Source organism: Phascolarctos cinereus, unplaced genomic scaffold (assembly GCF_003287225.1).
Source record: "Phascolarctos cinereus isolate Bilbo 61053 unplaced genomic scaffold, phaCin_HiC Scaffold_2;HRSCAF=192, whole genome shotgun sequence".
In the NCBI taxonomy this organism is placed as follows: Eukaryota; Metazoa; Chordata; class Mammalia; order Diprotodontia; family Phascolarctidae; genus Phascolarctos; species Phascolarctos cinereus.
Window position 1 is genome coordinate 342,976,606 of NW_027555625.1, and position 21,549 is coordinate 342,998,154.

A 21,549-nucleotide genomic window follows, 5' to 3' on the forward strand; every position below is an offset into this window, starting at 1 on the left:
AGGAAAGAATTTAGAATTCAAAATTTTAAAAATGAATGTTAAAAATGTTTTTACCTGTAGTTGGGGAAAATAAAATGCAAAATAAATAATTTTTTAAAAAAATAAATGAGAGGTGGAGCCAAGATGGCAGAGAGAAGCCAGGAAGTTGCCTAAGCTTTCCTCAGTTTTCTCAGGAACAACATTAAACCAAGCCTCTAAATGGATTCTAGAATAACAGAACCCACAAAAAGAGGGAGTGAAACAATTTTCCAGCTTAAGACAACTTGGAAGGACTTCAAGAAAGGTCTTTCTCACTTGGGTAAAAAGGTAGCACAGCCCAGCACAGACAGTGTGCAGGCAAGCCAGAAGGAGGCTGTTTGCCACATCACAGATTAGCAACCAAGGCCCCCAGTTCCTGGCTTAGTAGGCCAGCAGTGAGTCCTCTAACCCCATTGCAAGAGGCAAATTGCCAGCCTCAGAACCCGGGCAAAACAGGCACAATTAGGCTGGCCCACCCCCAACGCAGTAGGCTGGCTGCAGACACCTGAGACCTTGGTGTGGAAAGCCAGTGACCAGGCCCCTGGCCCCTGGCATAAGAAGCTAGTGCCCCGTGCACCCCAGGAGCAGAGTTCAACTTTAAAAGTCATGAAATAGGCCAAAAAATGAGTAAGAAACAGAAAAGAGCTCTAATCACAGAAAACAACAATGGCAATAGGGAAGATGAAAACACAAACTCAGAAGAGGACAACAATGTCAAAGTACCTACATGTTAAGCCTCAGAGGGGAATAAGAATTGGTCTCAATCCCAGAAAGTCCTCTTGAAGAGATCAAAAAGGATTTTAAAAATCAGTAAGAGAGGTAGAAGAAAAATTGGGAAAAGAAATGAGAGCTATGCAGGAGAATTATGAAAAATGAGTCAACAGTTTGGAAAGGGAAGCACAAAAATTGACTGCAGAGAACAGCTTTTTAAAAAATAAAATTGGCCAAATGGAAAAGCTAAGTGAAGAAAATAATTCCTTAAAAATTAGAATTGGGCAAGTGGAAGCTAATGACTATATGAGACATCCAGAATCAGTCAAATAATATTTTTAAAAATGAAAAAAAATTTTTTTTTAAAATGTAAAATACCTTATTGGAAAAACCACTGACCTAGAAAATAGATCCAAGAGAGATAATTCAACAATTATTGGACATGATAAAAAAAAAAAGAGTCTGGACAGCATCTTTCAAGAAATTATCAAGGAAAACTGTCCTGATACCCTAGAACCAGAAGGTGAAATAGTCACTGAAAGAATCTGCTGATCACCTCCTAAAAAAGATCCCAAAATGAAAATTCCAAGGGATATTGTAGCCAAATTCAAGAATTATCAAGCCAAGGAGAAAATACTGCAAGCAGCCAAAAAGAAACAATCTAAATATCAAGAAGTCACTGTCAGGATTACACAGGACTTAGCAGTTTCTACATTAAAGTATCAGAGGGCTTGGAATATGATATTCTGGAAGGAAAATCATATTTTAATCTTACTGTCATGGGATTTAGCTCAAAGAGGAAATAAAATATACACTCAATTGAGTATAGGAATTTATCTTATGCTATAAGAAATTAGGTGGAGAAAGGGGAAAGAAAAGGAGAGAACTTGATAGAGGGAAGGGCAGATTGAGGGAGGTGGTAGTCAAAAGCAAAACACTGGTGAGGGAGAAAATAAGATGGAGGGAAATACATAGTAATCATAACTGTGAATGTGAATGGGATGGACTCTCCCATAATATGGAAGTGTATAGCAGAGTGGATTAAAAACCAGAATCATACATTATGTTGTTTACAAGAAACATATCTGAAGCAAAGAGATACATGCAGAGTAAAGGTAAAAGGCTGGAGCAGGATCTGTTATGCTTTGGCTGAAGTAAAAGAAACAAGAACAGCAGTCTTGATCTCAGACAAAGTGAAGGCAAAAATAAATCTAATTAAAAGAGATAAAAGAGCAACACTCAGCATGAACAGCTCACCTCTGCATCTAGACATCTCATTATAAATATTTATTTAAGGTCATTTGGGCAAAGCATAGGCACCGTGGTATAAAGTTTTTTATAAATTTGGTTCATCAAGATGATTGGGCATTCCATACTCCATCTGCCTCAATGAGAAGATGAGAAATAAGAGTAAAATATTCATCACTAAGACAAGGGAGGGGGGAAGATGAGGTTCTCCTTCTACCACTGAGTAGAGAAGGTAGAAGAGAACAAACATTTATTAAGCTCCTACTATGGACCAAGGCCTGTGCTAAGTCCTTGACAGATATCACATTTGAGAGTTTAGTGACTGCTCCTCCATAGGTTTCCAACCATTCTCATCTTCCAAATTTCCCACTGTGCCTCAATGTTCCAGGGCTATGAGGTTTTGTTTTGCATTAGAAAAGATTTTATTTTTTCCTCCTTATGCCACCATTCCACATGTATAAACTGCTCAAGAAAGTCAGTGAGTGAACCCCTCATTGCTTATTCCTTCTTAGCTTGAACTCTGTTTATTTTTAGCTGTGTAACTTCAGGCCCATAATGTAATCTCCCTAACTTCCAGTTTCCTCACCTGTTAAGTGAAGAGGTTGGGCTACAAGGCCTCTAAAGAAATCCCTTACAGAATTTAAAATTAAGATTTCATTTTTATTTTATGGTAAAGAAAAAAGGGAGATTATCTGCTAAGGAGTTCTAAGCAAGAGTCCAGAGTGATAGATTAGAGAAAGGATTTTGGAATCATCTACTCCACCCTATCCCCCATTTTATAGATGGAAAAACTAAGGCCCAGGAAAGGGAAGAGATTTTTAGTAGCTGGTTAGCAGTACAGACTGGAGCAGAAACCATCAGCAGGCATGTCCTGTGGCATTACAATTTCAAACATGAAGGACAATAACATAAAATTGACTCTATAACTCCAGGGCATAATGGCTTGAGCAGAGAATGAATTGAGAGAGACTAGAGGAAAGATAAAATAACTGGAGCACAGAGGGAGAAATGATAAGTAAGAGCTAACACTAATTGACATCCACTAGAACTTAGGCCTAATCAAAAGCTCAAAGCAATTTTAAAGAGAATGTTACTTACAATCCAGAGTTAATTAAAAGTTTCCATAAAATGACTCTGTAAAATTTAAGTGGTCTAGCCTGGCATGCTAACAGTCAGGGCTTGCCTCTACTGCAGAATTATTATGAACACATTAACACTGTGATATTGGCCTTAAAATTTGAAAAGTGTTTTAAGTAAGGGTTGTATAATGTGTGCTTCACTTCTATACTGATGCAGCAGGGCTAAAAGAGTGTTGGAGAAAGAGCATCTGATTAGGAGTCAGGAGACCTGGGTCCTAGTCCTACTTCACCTCTCATTAACTGTGTGACTGTGTGAAAGAGATCGACATCTGAGTCTGAGTTTTCTCATCTGTAGAAATAGAACACTTCCTATCCACTTCAGCCTAACTGTGTCATTCCTTCTTGTTGTTGGGGACCGATTTTATGCATTTTGTTTTTGTATCCCCAGGGCCTAGTACAGTGCTTTGTACATAAGAGGAACTTAATTGTGCTTTTTGGATTGGATTGGATTAGATTTGATTGGCTGGTGTAAGGAGTAATTAAAAGAACTGGAGGCAATGAAGAAAGAGCAGTGGATCTGAAATCACAGGGCCACCCAATTTGATAAGCACTTATTAAGCACTTCCTATAATGTCAGTTAAACTGTTGCTAGGGTCTAGAGAGACTCAAACTACTACTGCTACTACTACTACTACTAACTACTACTACTACTACTACTACTATTACTACTACTAGAATTACCACTATTACTCTTCCTCCTCCTCCTCCTCCTCCTCCTCCTCCTATTCCTATTCCTACTCCTATTACACATTTATATTGTGCTCAGTATGTGCCAGGCACCATGCTAAGAACTTTACAATTATTGTCTCATTTGATCTTCACAACAATGATGGGAGGTAGGTGCTGATATTATCCTCATTTTACAGATGAGGAAAACTGAGGTAAACAGAGTTAAGTGATTTGCCCAGGGTCACACAGATAATAAATGTCTGAGGGCAGATTTGAACTCAGATCTTCCCAACCCCAGGCCCAGTACTTTATCCAGTGTTCCAACTAGCTGTCTCTATATAAATAAATAAATATAAAAATATAATATGAACTACGTCAACATAGTTATTGTTGACTACATATGATATTGTTGTTAACTATGTTGATATAGTTCATATTTTATTTATATTTATATATAATGTGTAAGTATACAGATAAGTACTTGTATATAAATATAAACTATCCCAGACTATCTGTGATCTCATCAATTAGGAAGTGCCCTCCAGTGATGCAGATCATTTTCCATCCTTGTATGTTCATCCATCCTGTATGACCCTTGTCCAGTTTATTCCCAAAGTTTATTCCCAAAGCAGAGCCCAAAGGGCTCTACTCTATGCGGGATGACTTTTTAAAATTTTCTCCTGACGTCATTAGGTTACCACTCTGGCTATCCAATTATCATCTCTTCTTCCTGTCACATGACCAACCCATCTTCTTTCATTACCCCATAGTTCTTAGATGACATACATCTATTACACTTAACTCTTCCCTGAAGTTCTTTCCTAGTTATGTTATTGCTTGCTCATACCTGTCACTGTAAAGTGCTGTATTGAATTGAGATTTTATTATTTGTTATTTACCATGCAGTTGTAGAGTCTCTTCAGCTCTGCTAGCATTTGGAATCTTGTATTCTAAATGAGATGCCACTGTTGCTAATAATGGGACCCTTGAAAATTAGTTTAACAGATTTTCTATCTCATACATTCATAGCATAGAAACATTCAACTTTTGCTATTATCCTTCTCTGTCAATTTGTAAGAGCAGGGTGGTTACTTCCGAGCCTGTACATCATTTCTCTTATCCAGTGTTCAAAAACTAAAAAGAAGATAAAAACGATTTTCTGGAAACATCAGTTTGATTTCCGCATTGCAGTTCCACAGGGCACAGTGGTATACTATATATATTCTGAGGCCAAAGGGAGAGTAGCTTCCATTGACGTTGGTCCTGCTGATGAATTGCGTTGTTTTGCCCTATATCAAACTTCAGAAGAATTCTCTAATAACCCTAAAAATAAAAGAACTGGGTTGTGGGAAGGATATTTAAGGTCATACAGTACAAATTACCACCCTACCTCTTCTATATCAACTCTGAAAGGTGGTCATACAGATTTTGCATAAATAGCTTCAGCAAAAGGGAACTAAGCATACATAAACCCACATTTCTTCCTTGGACACCTCTGGTTGTTAGAAAGTTATTTCTCATATCAAGCTGGTCTGCTTCCTTGTGACTTGGACCTACTGATCCTCATTTTTTTTCCCTTCTAGAATAGCACAGAACATGTCTACTCTCTCTTTCGTAAGTTAAATATCTAATATTTCAAGTATCTAAAGTGAATGAAGACACTGAAGGCAACTATGCTACAGAGTGATAAAGCACAAAGAATACTGAATTTAGATTCAGGGGATCTGGGTTCAAATACCTGGTTCTATGATTTACTACCTGTGAAATTTTAGGCAGCAAGTACTTAACCTCTCTTCTTCCTCATCCGCACAATGAAAGTGTGGTGATGGAGTACTAATGATGGACCCCTAAAGTGGCCAGGTCCCTGGAGTTCACCTAAAGCTCGTCTCAGTATAATCCTTTCAACTGTCCTTGCATCGTGGCTTTGACCCTGCCTGAATCTAGAATTCTGTTACCTCTAACCTAGCCCAGCCCTTCATTGTATGTTACCTCGGATTGCCCTTGGTCACTTCCCACCCTTAGTTTGATCTAGACCCCTTCCATATGCCCCAGGTCCCTGGCAGTCACCTGGGACACCTTCTGGGTCGTCTTCTGTTACCTCCCAGTCACCCCAAGCTGTTGGCCACACTGTAAAAAGCTCAGTCTCGTCTAGCAAGAGTCTGGCCTGGTTGTATTCTCATCATAAAGGCTCAGATTCTTAAAAGCTGGCTGATAGTGTGGATTCTTGAAATCTGGCCCACCTCAGTTGGTGTTTTAATAAACCTTGTCTCTGACTGAAAGAAGGTTTGAGTTGAATTCATTCGAGGTAGGACCCAAATCTTTTGCCCTTGAATTTCAGGGTTCCCAGAACCCCTAGACCTCAACAGTTCAACTAGATGACCTGTAAGCTTTAAATCTTTTATGTCTCCTTTAAATCGTCTCTTCTGCCTAGATATCCCCAGTTTCTTCAAACTTTCTTCCTATGACATCATTTCTCACTCTCTTATCAATATGCCCTGCCTGTTAGCATCCTCATCCTTAAAGTGACAGAACTTCAAAGTTAGAGCTTTAAAGGTCATTTAGTCTATTATGCTCCTTTTATACATAATGGGGCTCTGGTCAATGGGGGCCCAGTATTTGGAGTATGTCTAGTATACTCTGCCTGCAGGATCCCCAGGCCTTTACGTGGATTACTGATAGGCAGTGCATGTATATCATAGAGTGTCAGGACTTACTTAACACTTCCAACCCCAACTAGTACCTCCTGGTGGTTCAGTTCCCCAGAGCACAGCTATTGCTCTAGTACAAGTTCTAGGGATAACTCTGAGGTGTTGGGCATTTCTATAATTCTGTCTCACACTTGTCCCTATCTGGGGTGTATTCCTCCTATATAGGGTTGATTAGCATTCCATTATCAGTTTACCTTGTTGCCTCCATATCATTGATAAACAATTAACTTTTACAAATGGATATTTACAGATAAGATAAAGCAAGAACTGAAATACAAAACTATCCCTCCTCCCCCAAACCAGGTCATACTCCCCACTCTCTATTTCAGTTCCTAGGAGAGCGGACTCAAATTTAAAGTGATTGCTATAAAACGTATTTCCCACCATGCTCACTCCTGAGTGCAGCATAATCAATGGATGGGTCATTCCCTTGCATGCATGGCACAGTGTTTCAGTAGTGGGGTCCATTCACTGCTGGACTAAATGAAACAGGTTATTTGTTAGGGCTGGCTCCTCACTGGGCTAGGATGCAGTCACAGTTTGCTATGGACTTCAATTTTTGGTCCTCTAGCTGCTCTTTCAAAACTCACAAGGTCATTCTGCCCCTGATAGTCATTCACCCAGAATCAGAGAAGAATAAACACAATAGAGACAGAAGAAACAAAAGGTGACCAAGTAGGAAAAGTGATCCCCCACCAGGGGGCTTTCAGCATCTCATCCTACTCACTTGAAGGCTGCCAGGGAAAGAGAGATTGAGTTCCTACAGATCTTTTTGTATGCATGCTCAATTACGGTTTGGCAGACCTTAAAAGTCTTATCATCTCACAGCAAACTGACAGGAAACAGAATACCTATACATTCTCGGAATTAGGGACAAGCCCCTTAAATCATACAATGCTGGAATAAGTAGGCAAAGCATGTTAAGGATGGTCCAAAGACTGGGCCCTTATTGGCCTCTATTACAAACAGATAAGCAAACTGAGCCCTAGAGAAATCATAAGATCATATATTTAGAGCTGAAAGGTACCTTGGAAGTCATCTAGCATAATACCTTAATTTTACAGATGAGGGCACTGTGGTAAGAAGGATTAAATGATGTAGCCAAGGTCACACAAGCAGCATTGCTGGGATTTGAACCCAGATGCTCATACTTCAATATTGTGCTCTATCCAATAAAATCATGCTAATTTATCTTAAGCCTGAGATTTGGATCCGTGATTCAGGAAACCGAAATATGTCTGCATGATATTAAAATTGTAGCTATTCAGTCAACAAACAAATCAGTTATAAATTACAGCCATCATTTAAGTTTTTTGGCCATATACCACCCAAGTTTTGCTGAATGACTGAGCTGACTGCTAGTTTTAGTGTGATGTAGAGATCCTTCCTTGAATGCCATGAGTCTACTCCTGCTCCCCACATATAGGCATGTATCGTTTTTGTTTGTTTAACTTTTATGTTTGCGTGAATTAGGCAAAGACAGGGCATATATGGCTATACCTTTGCTGTCTTGGCAATAGCATTAAACAAAACAAAACATTGAAACAGCGTTTGGGTTTTTGTTGTATGGTATATTGGGTTTATATCCAACACATAAAGCTGGGTATGGTAATAAAGTAAAACTTCAGTGAAATAACTCCCAGGAGGATATAAAAATTATAGTGCTCAGATGTTAAAGCCAGAATTAGCTGTAGCTACAGCTGTATACTCTAGAGCAGTGTCTCCTAATGTTTGGTCTATGGGTCAGCTCATAGCAAATTTTGAACAGTCTGCAAAGCTTGTACCACTAAATCTGTGCTTCTTAAAACTTGTAATCTTAATAACCTGATTTGTCTTTCTCCATCCTCCTCTTTTCCCTAGCTTTCTTTCTTCTCCATCTCTGCCCCTTCTCTCCCCTAACTCTCTCCTACCTCTCCCCCACTCTACTTTGTCTTCCTACCCTAGTTTTCTTACTTGTTCTATACCACAAGCACTTATTGAGCACCTACTATGTGTTAAGCTTTGTGTTAGGCACTGGGGATACAAAGGTAAAAATGAAATAGTTTTTGCCTTCAAGGAGCTTACATTCTATTTGTAAAAGCATGTTTGGATCACTGCTTTACCAGGATCACCCAATTCAGTCAGTCCTTAGTTATACTGTTCTTATGGAAAGTGTGTGTATAAAGTGATGGCATTTCTATGTCCACAGCAAATGAAGTTATAACTATAGGAGCTGATGGCAAATCAGTTTGATCTGTTTGGGGCTCTGAATTTACTCTCCACCTACAAAGATCATTTTAAGTTCCATCTTATCCATGAAACCTTTCTTAAATCTGACTTATATTGTCCTTTGTCCTAACAGTCCCTACCATCGACTATCACTATGATACCTGATTTTTTTTGTTTTTGTGAGGCAGTTGGGGTTAAGTGACTTGCCTAGAGTCACGCAGCTAATAAGTGTTAATAATGTGTCTGAGGTCATATTTGAACTCAGGTCCTCCTGACTCCAGGGCTGGTGCTCTATCCACTACACCACCTAGCTGTCCCTATGCTACCTGATTTTGAGCTAGGTTATATTTATTAAATAATGACACTTTCTGTATATACTGTCTTTTTTTGCTCCTTGTGATAGCCCTGTGAAGTAGGCAGGGCTGGGATGATGATGATGATTATTATTATTATTACATATGTGGAAAATGAGGTTTGGAAAGCTTCACACAGCTAACAAATGGTGGAGACAAGGACCAGAACAAACATCTTTTATCTGTGACTCCAGTCTTCTTTTGACTATCACACTTTTGTTGCCATGCAGTCATTTTTACTCATGTCTGATTATTTGTGACCTCTTTTGGAGTTTTTTTTGGCAAAGATACTAGAATGATTTGCCATTTCTTTCTCCAGCTCATTTGACATATGAGGAAACTGAGGCAAAGAAGAGTAAGTGACTTGCCCAGGGTCACATGGCTAGTAAGTGTCTGAGGGTAGATTAGGACTCAGGTCTTTTTACTCCAGGTCCAGTGCTCTATTCACTGTACCACTTAGTTGCCCAACTATTACATAGCTACTTACTATGACACTGAATATATTATTTATTATATACTTTCTTGGATTAGATAATTAAATTTAAAAAATTTTATTCAATGTTACTAAAAATTAAATACTAAATATTAACGTCACTGTGTTAGGCCCCGAGGGAAATAAAGGGGGAAAATATATGTATATGTATGCCTTTGAGGAACATACATTCTTCTAGGAAGATATAATACATATCCAGAGAAGTAAAGGCAGGTTGAATTTAGGGGCAGTTAGGTGGCACACAAGATAGAGTGCCTCACCTGGACTCAGGAAGACCTGAGTTGAAATCCTAGCTTAGACACTTACCACTTGTATGACCCTGGGCAAGTCACTTAATTTTGTTTGCCTCAGTTTCCTCATCTGTAAATGAGCTGGAGAAGGAAATGGCAAAACCCCTCCAGTATCTTTGCCAAGAAAACCTCAAATGAGCTCACAAAGAGTTAGACATGACAGAACAAACCACAAAAACAAAATGCAAGCCGTCCATGGTAACTGGGTCTTTGTCTCATGCTGCCAGACTCAGAGGGTGCTGACAGTACCTTGTCTTTCAAGAGCATAGAAGCAGCAAAACATAACACTTAGTTAGCAAGAATAATTAGTTAATGTGGGATGCTGGTAGAAGCTCTCCTACCTTGTAGCATTTTGATCTCTCCACTGTTCTGGAAAGATAAGCTGGGGGTAGGTTGTGAAAGGGCTCTAGATGATGCTTTAAGGTATTTGCTGATCAATTCTTCAATTTTTGTCTCTGTAATCATATTGTAAGTGTAACTTGGGCTTTTCTACATATGCACAGATCACTTTATATGGAGGCATTCTGCTTCTGGGAGGTGTCCTGAAGGCCCCAAACCACTGGGATGGGAGCACTTTCTTTGGCTTGGCTGTGTAGCTGGAACAGGCTTCTTTAAAAATGTCCAGAATTGGGCACTATTTTTCCCCCCCACAGTGATGTTCAGAGGCAGTGAAGGTAATATTCATCCAGTGTAGACTGGTAGAACTGACTGGTCAGAAGGGAGGGCTGCCTTCACTTCCTCTCCCGCCTTTTTCCTTGTGACTCCAGGAATCAGACAGAGGCTGGTGTTTTAGCTGATTTGGTTTATCCTTCCCAGTTCTAGGTGCAGGTGGTGGAATCCTCATTAGGCCTAGGAGTTCTAGCCATGGTGACCTTGGAGGCATGGTTCTAGGCTGGATGTATGGTTAGCTCAGCAGGAAAGCCTTGAGAAACCAGGGTAAATGGGACCAAGGGAGGCTTTGGACTTGGAATTTGGGATTGTGTGATATAGGAACTGAGTTAAGCTGTGAACATAAGCTCCTTCTCCTCCTCAGATTAGTTGTTGTCCTTCCTTCTTAAAGAGGACCAAAATGACATCACTGTTAGAGTTAAGTCACAGTGTGTCAAACTGTGGCTGATCAGACCAATACGAGCTCAGAATGCTCCACCACAGGTCAGACACAGGTCCCTGTGAACATTTGGGGTGGATTCTCTACATTTACACATCTCACATTTCTTTTGAGTTACCACAATTCTGCTTTGTTCCTAGAGCACAGAACCTTCTTTGATGTGGGCACACCATGCTGGGCTGTCTTTTGCCACTGTCTCCTCTGTAATGCAATCAATTCCAAAGTTCTTCAAGGAGACCTTCAGAGTGTCCTTGTATCACTTCTGACCACCATGCAAATGCCTTCTTTGCAAGAGTTCTCCATAAAATAGTCTTTTAGGCAAACAGACATTTGGCATTTGAACAATGTGACCAGCCTAATAGAGTTGCACTCTCCGTGATAGACTTTGAATGCTTGGCAATTTACTTTGAGAAGGGACCTCAGTGTCCTGGATTTTCAGAATCTTCCCAAGACAATTCAAATGGAAGTGGTTCAGTTTCCTGGCATGGCATACAACAATGAGATCAGCACAATGGCTCTGTAGACCTTCAGTTTGGTAGGCAGCCTTATACTTCTTCTCTCCCACACTTTCCTTTGGAGCCTCCCAAACACTGAGTACGAAGCAGCACAAGGAAGAATTATGCCACCCATGTGTTGGGATGGGGGGAGTAGGGAAGGATGTTTGTATGTTTATTCTTGTTATTCTTCTGAAGTAAATATTCCTTTACAAAAGGTAATTTGACTGTTAAGTGGTTAAATGGAATTGGGGTATATTAAGAAATATATAATTGAGAAAACAACATTAGGGGACTAGAGTCAATAGTAGAGAGCTGGAACTTCCAGTCCTTTCATTGGACCCCAATGCAACATCATTTCAAGTTGTTTTCCAGGAGTGTCTGTGTCATCTATGAGTTACTTTCACTTGTCCTGCTAGTACAAAAGGAATGTCAGAACTACTGATTTTTCTTGAAAGCTCCTCTGGATGCCTGATGCACAAGGGGGAAGGGAGGCAAAGAGTTTCCCAGGTGTCTCCAATGGTCCCCTTATGGAAGGTCATGATGATATCTGAGAAACAAAGGCAGGACCAGGAAGAGTCAACGACTCAGATTAACCTCAGGTCAATATCATGCATGATCTTGGGCCATAGAGATGACCAGACCATGTCACTGGGGATCCTGGGTGATGAATTTTCCAATGAGTGAATGTAGTGAGCATCAAATGGGCCTTGTCCTTGGTCCTTTTGTACCCCCAGATGGACACACCAAGATGTGGGAATGAAAAGCCGATTTAAAAAGGAAAAAAAACCCTTTGGGATGGTGGTGGTGGCTCTGTTTACTAGTACAAGACAGGGAAGAAAGGCTTGGGAGGGCAAAGTACTCTTCCTTGACCTTTAGGGTTTGAGTTGGGAATACTGGAACTGAAATCATGACTCCATTTTCCATCTGGGAAACCACCTCCCATCCTTCATCTCTGCCTCAGGGATCGCTCTGTTGTGGCCTCTGGCCCTGTGCTGTGACCAGAATCAGTCTTTGTGTTTCCCTGGTCCTGATTCAGTTAATTCTAGAGGGAATTTGAATCAGGTCTCTCACATATATGGCCCACCAACCCATGGAGGCCTGTCCCAAGGGCCAGAGACAGTTGCCCACCGTCATCATCATTGTCATCATCATTGATTGGCAGGACAGGGTGGGATGTGAGCTTTAAGTAAGTCTGCTAAATACACTGAAATTCTCCCTTACAGTGTAAATATTAAGGTTGAACTGTGCAAAACTATACCCACACCAGCACTAGTAGTAATAATGCTAAGTTATTGCCAAAAATGGGTGGTTGTTTTTTTTTTATCTTATGTGTCTTACAAGTTTACAAAAAAGAAAGGGGATAAATATAATGTGTCAATTTACCTTGTGCATATCTCATGTGCATTAAAGGAATTTGTGTGACAAAATAATCAATATAAAAAAACCCAAGGTATAAAGTACATTATTATTCTAAAAAGATGTCCCTCCAACCCCATGAAAGGTACCAGAGAACCTTGGGAAAGGAATGACTATAACCCACCAAGCCTTCAGGTAGTGGAGGTCATGGGAATCACTATTGCATGACCATAATGGTCACAGGGACTATATCTTACTTTTCCTGGTATATTCAGTGGTGTGCTGGTAGATGGTTTAACAACTAGCTCTTTGGAGGAAAAAAAAAGGTACTCATGACACATTTTTAAACTTAATTTGCAATAGTAACACTTTCTATATCACTCTTTTAAATCCAGATAATTAACAGAACAATAAAAAACAGTCAAATCCTGAAAAAAACAATCAAACCCTGATTTGTAGCATTTGCCAATTTCTGAGGGATAAATGCTCACAATAAAAATTTAACAATCAGCTGAGCTGGTTCAAGCTGGCTCCAGCACAACCCTGGGAGTATCCTCACATCTAGCATAAGATAGATCCATTTTCCAATGCAAGTGCTGAGAGTAAGAGTGGTAAATCAATAGCATGAGGGGAAGAAGATTCTAAAATCTGATCAGTAAGACTCTGTTATGAATTATCTAAGTTAGGAATCAGGGATATCATCTGTATGGGAGCCTCACTGTGACAACCTGCTATTAGACTTTTTTTTTAAAATAATTTTATTTAGGTTTAGGGTTAGGCTTAGGCTTGAGGTTTAGGGTTATATTTTACTTGAGGCCCCTTCCTAGATGGCAGCCATGCTCAGCCTCTGTTTTCAATGCTTAAGAGCCAATATAGGTAAGAGTAAACACCCCGGGGGGCTTGTAGATCCCCCATGGCCACTAGAGTTACTGTTCACCCCAAAGTCCACTGCTACTCGTCTCTGAGTCATTGTAGTTGTTTGGGAACCTTCCACTACCACTGAGTTCCTAGGCAAATGGGAGCTTCAACAAATGCTAAGAATGTTGCCTTATCATCTACTGCAGGGATTCTGTTCCAGCTCCTTGTGCTAGAATCAACTCCTCTAAACAGTAGAAAGGTACTGGATTGCTTCGAGGTCATGCTAACTCTGCCCTATGACCTGACAACAATGTGACAGACCTCCATTACCAGCCATGTAAGGCTCCCCTCAGACCAAGGCTCCAGCCCTAGTACTTCCTCCTCATTTCTCTATCATTGGCTCCATCTGTCTGGCTGCAGCCTAATCCTTTGGGGAATGGGATTTGGAAGCCTCCTCACCATAAGACTATAAAGACTGCAATTATTCTCTCTCAACCCCACAGCAATGCTAGAAATAGCTTTTCCTTAGCAGGCAGCATAATACAATGGAAAGCACTGGATCTTCTGTCTTAGGACCTGGGTTCAAATTCTGTGCCTCTGATGCCAACTATCTGCTTAAATTGGGGCAAATTATTTAACCTCTCTGATTCTCAGTTTCATCTGAAAAATAGGAAGGTTGAGTTAGATGCCCTCTGAGGTTCATTTCAGCTTTGGATAAAGAATGTTATGGGATTTGATATATTGAGCCTACTTCAATGTATGGAGGCATGGCTTAATTGAATCATAGAGAAAAGAAACTTTAGACCCCTCATAACTTCTGCTAGGCTGATTGCCTCAAGGATCCTTCCCAGGACCAGAGACTCAAATAGCAAGCCTCTCAGCCAAGACCTTGTTTGAGAACGGGGCTGCAGATACAAGAACTCAAAAAATTATGTTATGTGTGGGATACCTTCTTTATTTTTCACTTTAAAAAATGATAGTGTCAGAGGAGAAAAAGGGATGTATTGAAGGGATGTTGCAAAGGTGAAATGGACAAACTTTGGCAATAGGTTGGATCTGGGAGGTAAGAGATAGCAAGGAGTTAAGGATGACTTGACATGCATGGAGGATGTGTTACCTTCTATGGCAATAAGGAAGATAGTAGTTTAGAGAGAAAGAGAACTTGTATTTTGGACATGTTTAGTTTAAGATATCTTCTGGAAATTCAGTTTGAGATCTCCAAGAAGCAGCTGGACATGTGAGACTGCAGGTCAGCAGAGAGCCCAGGGCAGCATAAGCAGATTTGAGAATCATCAGCATAGAGGTGGTAATTAAATCCATTGGAGCTAATAAGATCAGCAAATGATGTGGTATAGAGGGAGAAGAAAAGAGACTCCAGGAGAGAACCCTGAGGTAAACTATAATTAGAGGGCACAGTCTGGATAAAGATGCAGCAAAATATGGGGAGTATAGGTAGGAGAAGAACCAGGAGAAAGTGGTGTCCAGAAAACCTAAAGAGAAGAGGATATCAAGAAGGTAAAGGTGATCAACAGTGTCAAAAACTGCAGAGAGGTCAAGCAGAATGAGGACTGAAAAAAAGGTCACTGGATTTGCCAACTAAGAGATCACTGGTAACTTTCGAGGGAGATATTTTGGTGGAATGATAACATTGGAAGCTGGATTATAAGGGGTTAAGAAGAGGACAGAAAGTGGAGGCACCTATTATAGATAGCCTTTTAGAGGTGTTTACCTACAAAGGGCAAAAGAGATATAGGATTACAGCTAGTAGGGATGGAAGGATCAAGTTAGGGTTTTTTCAGAATGGAGAAAACATGGACATGTTTGTAGGCAGTAGAGAACAAGTCAGTACATAGGGAGAGACTGAAAATAAGTGATAAAATGGGGATGACAGAGGGGGCAATCTGTTGGAGATGGGATAGAAAGGGATTACTTGGCCAGGGGTCAGTTTTGGTAAGGAGTAAGGCCACCTGATGATGTGAGATAGGGGTGTAGGATCTCCTTCATCTGGCAGTGGCAGAAGTCATCTGAGTAATAGGAGATGAGGAAGAGGGTAGAAGAGGAAACTCACATTGAACAACCTGATTTATTTCTGTAAAATGTGAAGCAATCTCGTAGTGGGGATTTATGAGAGGTTTGGGGAGAGATGAAAAGATTTGGGAGACCTATTGTGGAGAGTGAGTTGACAAGGCAGGCATATACAAGACATATACATACATACTTATATACATACAGACAGGGAGAGAGAGAGAGGAGGGGGGAGAGGGAGAGACAGAGACAGAGAGACAGAGAGATACAGAGAGAGAAAAAAAAAGAGAGAGAGAGAGATCTCAGTACCTGGAGTCAGGAAGACTTGAGTTCAAATCTGGCCTCAAACACATACTAATTATGTGACCCTGGGCAAATCACTTAACCTCTGTTTGCCTTAATCCGTTGGAGAAGAAAATGGCAAGCTGCTCCAGTATCTCTGCCAAGAAAAAACTTATGGACAGTGTGGTCCATGGGATCATGAAAAGTTGGACACAACTGAACAACAACATACGTGTATACGCATACGTATAATATACAGATAACGCGTATACATGTGCACACATACACACAGTATATGTGTATACATATCACCTGTGTGTGTGTATGTATATGTGTGCATGCGTGTGTGTGTGTGTGTGTGTGTGTGTGTGTGTGTGTGTGTGTGGTGTGTGGGTGTGGGTGTGGGTGTGTAATCTAGGGGTGGGTAGATCACTCTGCATCTGCTGCTCACCTGATTTCACATGCTTTTCCTAGGTGCTTCTCATCACCTTTAATCTCATCACCACACTCTTGATTCAAGCTTTGGCTGACACCACTTCTGATTAGAGAGCTGGAAGGTGGAGTAACAAATTGCTCCTAATGTCTTCCTTTATAGAGGGTAGAAACTGGACTTTTGGGCTCACTCTGCTGTGGATCTGCTCCTCTTCCTGGTTTCAACTCCATGGAACAAGATACCCTCTGGCATATCCTTCCTACACCACTTTCCTGCATCTTTTTGTGTATTTTATCCCCTCCTTAGATTGTAAGCTTCTTGATGGCATTATTTTTTTTAATATAAATTTATTTATTTTTAGTTTTCAACATTTACTTTCACAAGATTTTGAGTTCCAAATTTTCTCCCCATCTCATCCCTCCCTGCACCCCAAGATGGCATGCATTCTGAATACCCTTCCCCTAGTCTGCCTTCTTCTATCTCTCCCCTCTTCTCTTATCCCTTCCCCTTCTATTTTCCTGTAGGGCAGGATAGACTTCTGTACCCCATTTCCTGTATTTCTTATTTCCCATTGCATGTGAAAACATTTTTTTCAAACATGTGTTTTTCAAACTTTGGGTTCCAAATTTTCTCCCTTCCTCCCTCCCCACCCACCCTCATTGAAAAGGTAAGCAACTCAATATAGGTTATACATGTTCAGTTATGCAAAACCCTTCCATAATAGACATGTTGTGAAAAACTAACTCTATTTCCCTTAATCCTATCCTGCTCCCATTTATTCTATTCTTTCTTTTGACCCTGTCCCTCCTCAGAAGTATTTGCTTCTGATTACCCCTTTCCCAATCTGCCCTCCTCTCTATCATCCCCTGCTCTCTTGTCCCCTTCTCCCCCTATTTTCCTGTAGGGTAAGACAGATTTCCATATACAATTGAATGTGTATGTTATTCCCTCCTTAAGCCAAATCCTATGAGAATAAGATTCACTCATTCCCTCTCACCTTCCCCATTGCCCCCTCCACTGTAAGAGCTTTTCTTTTCTGTTTTTTGTGAGATAATTTACCCCATTCTACCTCTCCCTTTCTCTTCTCCAGTATAATCCTCTCTCATCCCTTAATTTTATTCTCCAGATATGACCCCTTAATCTTCAACTCACCCTGTGCCCTCTATCTATCTATCTATCTATCTATCTATCTATACATACATATAATTTTTTCCTCAACTACCCTAATACTGACAAAGGTCTCATGAGTTATAAATATCATCTTTCCATGCAGGAATGTAAACAGTTCAATCTTAATAAGTCTCTTATGATTTCTCTTTCCTGTTTACCTCTTCATGTTCCACTTGAGTCCTGTATTTGAAAGTCAAATTTTCTATTCAGCTCTGGTCTTTTCATCAAGAATGCTTGAAAGTCCTCTATTTCACTGAATGACCATTTTTTCCCCTGAAGGATTATACTCAGTTTTGCTGGGTAGGTGATTCTTGGTTGTAATCCTATCTCCTTTGCCCTCTGGAATATTATATTCCATGCCCTATGGTCCTTTAATGTAGAAGCTGCTAAATCTTGTGTTATCCTGATTGTGTTTCCACAGTACTTGAATTGTTTCTTCTGGCAGCTTGTAATATTTTCTCCTTGACCTGGGAACTCTGGAATTTGGCTACAATATTCCTAGGAGTTTTCCTTTGGGGATCTCTTTCAGGAGGAGATCTGTGGATTCTTTCAATTTCTATTTTGCCCTCTGGTTCTAAAATATCAGGGCAGTTTTCCTTGATAATTTCTTGAAAGATGATGTCTAGGCTCTTTTTTTGATCATGGCTTTCAGATAGTCCAATAATTTTTAAATTCTCTCTCCTGGATCTATTTTCCAGGTCAGTTGTTTTTCCAATGAGATATTTCACATTGTTTTCTAATTTTTCATTCTTTTGGATTTGTTTTACAGTGTCTTGATTTCTCATAAAGTCACTGCTTCCAATTGCTCTATTCTAATTTTTAAGGAAGTATTTTCTTCAGTAAGCTTTTGGACTTCCTTTTCCATTTGGCCAATTTTTCTTTTTAGGGCATTCTTCTCCTCATTGGCTTTTTGGACCTCTTTTGCCATTTGGGTTAGGCTATTTTTAAGGTGTATTTTTCTTCAGTATTTTTTTGGGTCTCCTTTAGCAAGCTGTTGACTTGTTTTTCATGATTTTCTTGCATCACTCTCATTTCTCTCCCCAGTTTTTCCTCTACTTCTCTTGCTTGCTTCTCAAAATCCCTTTTGAGCTCTTCCAAGGCCTAGGACTGATTCATATTTTTCTTGGAGGCTTTGGATGTAGGAGCTTTGACTTTGTTGTCTTCTTCCAGTTGCATGTTTTGATCTTCTTTGTCACCAAAGTAAGATAATATAGTCTGACTCTTTTTGCACTGCTTGCTCATGATCCCAGCCAATTACTTGAGTTTTAAACTCTTTGTTAAGGTAAGAGTCTGCTTCCAATGTAGAGAATGTACTGTCCCAAGCTTCAGGGGTTTGTACAGCTGTTTTCAGAGATACTTGTAGGGACCTGTAAATTTTCAGTTCTTCCAAGGTGGTATGATAAGGGACGAGGTGTTTACTTCTTTCTTGGCCTGTGTTCTGGTCTCTTAGTGACCACAAGCACTCCTTTCTGTCTTGGAACTGTGAGGAGGGTTTTCTCTTCACAATCACTGCAAGCTTCACCATGCCAGTGCTCCTCACCCCAGTTTTGCTGCCCAGAACTGTGACCCCTATGCAAGCACAGGCAAAGCAAGAGATTCCTGCCTCAGCACTGGCAAAGATATCCCTGAGATCCCCTCTGATCAGCCACTTGATTCCCCCTCAGTCTGTGGATCAGAAGCTCAGGAGGTAGCTGCCCCACCTCTGGGCCACGCTCTCGGGGAACTGGAGCTAAGACCCTAAGCTCCTCTCTCAGCACCACAGAAACAGAGTTTTCCCACTGACCTTCTCAGTTGTCTTTGGTGTTCATGGGTTGAGGAGTCTGGAAACTCACAGCTGCCTGTGATTCAGTCCTCTGAGGCCTGCTCCAGGTTTGCTGCGGCCTGTGAGCCCATGCCGCACTGCACTCTTCTTCCAGCCGGGTGAAATATACCTTTCCGATCAACCATCCAGGTTGTCTTGGGCTGGAAATTTGCTTCACTCTGTCTTTTTGTGGGATCTGCTGCTTTAGAATTTGTTTAGAGCCATTTTTTATAGGTATTTGGAGGGGTTTGGGGGAGAGCTCAAGCAAGTCACTGCTTTCACTCTGCCATCTTGGCTCTGCCCCGCCTTGATGGCATTATTAATTGTATGTCCAAGGCTTGGCATAGTGCCTGGTACATGATAGATCCTTAATAAATTGGATTGGATTGGATTGGGTTGGAGGTAGATAGATCCATGTAGAGAGACCTATTTAGATATATATTAGATAGATAAATAGATAGATACACACACACACACACACTATATAATATATATATATATATATAATATTATATATATATATATATATATATTATATATATATATATATATACATATAGAGAGAGAGAGAGAGACAGAGAGAGACAGAGAGACAGAGAGACAGAGAGAGAGAGAGAGAGTAAGAGAGACAGAGAGAGAGAGAGAGAGACAGAGACAGAGACCTTCAAACACTCTGGCATCCTGGATCATCAAACTACTCAAATCTTATGACAATTGTATTCCACTTATATGTATGGTCAAACCCTTAATTTCACCAGGAATCATTCAATCAACATGTATTTATTAAGTATTTACTAAGTGCCAGGCATTGTGCTAGATGTTGAGAATACAAGTAAAAAGAATGAAATAAACTCTCCATGTTCTCTCTATGGAACTTTCTGTTCCAGTGCATGAAACTGGAAATCTGAAACTCCTCTCTATTCACTTATTATCTTTCCATCTCTCCCTTTACTTTATTTCTTCTAAACCTGTATTTTGCCCTCACATTGACTTTTAATCAGTCTGCCCCTCAAGGGTCTCATAGTTCATTACCACTGCCTTTTCTGTGTTGATCCTATGGCTAGCCAATTCAAGTCCCTGATATCCTTCACTTGCCCCCTTTGTCATGATGCTTCTCAAGCTATATCAAGCCCCAACTTTGGTTTCTCCCTGAACAACACTCAAGGAAATCAATTATATATGACAACTGGGTCCATTACAGATTTTTGTTGTCTAATTTCTGCCATGGCCTCACTGCTACATAGCAATCATTTTATTCTTCTCTGACTGACTCTCAATTGCACTTTGGACAGCAGCTATTCCAAATCTTGTTTTTTCTCCTTCAGCCTCCTATCCACCTCCTCCACAGTTCCTCTAAGCAGGCAGCCTTGGTTCCTACTTTACTGAGAAAATAGAGTCCATCAATCATGAACTCTCTTCTCCCCTATTTTATGCCTCAAAACACTTTAATATCATCTCTTACTGTTTCTTCTTTTTTTTTCCTCTAGTCTCTGACAACGAGGTGGCACTTCTTGCTATGTCTAACCGATGGCTAACTTCAGCTTGAGATTTTTTTTTTAAAGACAGGGAATGAATATGGTTTTATTTTGTTCTCTCAGAAACTTCCATGTATACCAGTATCTTCTATCAAAAACAGTAGAAAAAAAATTTTGTCATACTTTGTCATAGGAATAATCATGTGCTTAATGCATAGAGTTGGTAAAAAAAAATCTTTTCAATATTTTTTTAGCTCAAATAGATTGCACCTTTACTACCATTGTAAATAAATGGTCAAATAAAAAAAAATGGCAAACTGCTAAAGATATTGCCTGAATTAAGCAGTGTACCATTATATAAAGTGCTTCCTGAATTAAAAACTGTAAAGCTGTCAAATGTGTCCACATTTCTGAAATAGAGTCAAAGAATCCTGGTGGATATTTCTTTGGAGTTCTTCCTAGATGGGTTTAGCAATCAGTACTGCAGTCTTAGACTCCAGGTCATTCTTCAAGAGATAAGTTATAATTGCAATCATCATCTAGAATATTTTTAAAGTACTTTTTACTTTTGATATTTTAAATAGATGTTCTCAAAATTCTCACTCCCCTAGCTGCTTTTGATTCCAACAAAAAAAAAGTGTATAAGTGCAATTCCCAAGAGTTCCACAATGATGGAGGGGTCCACTAATGAGAAGATCATGAATATC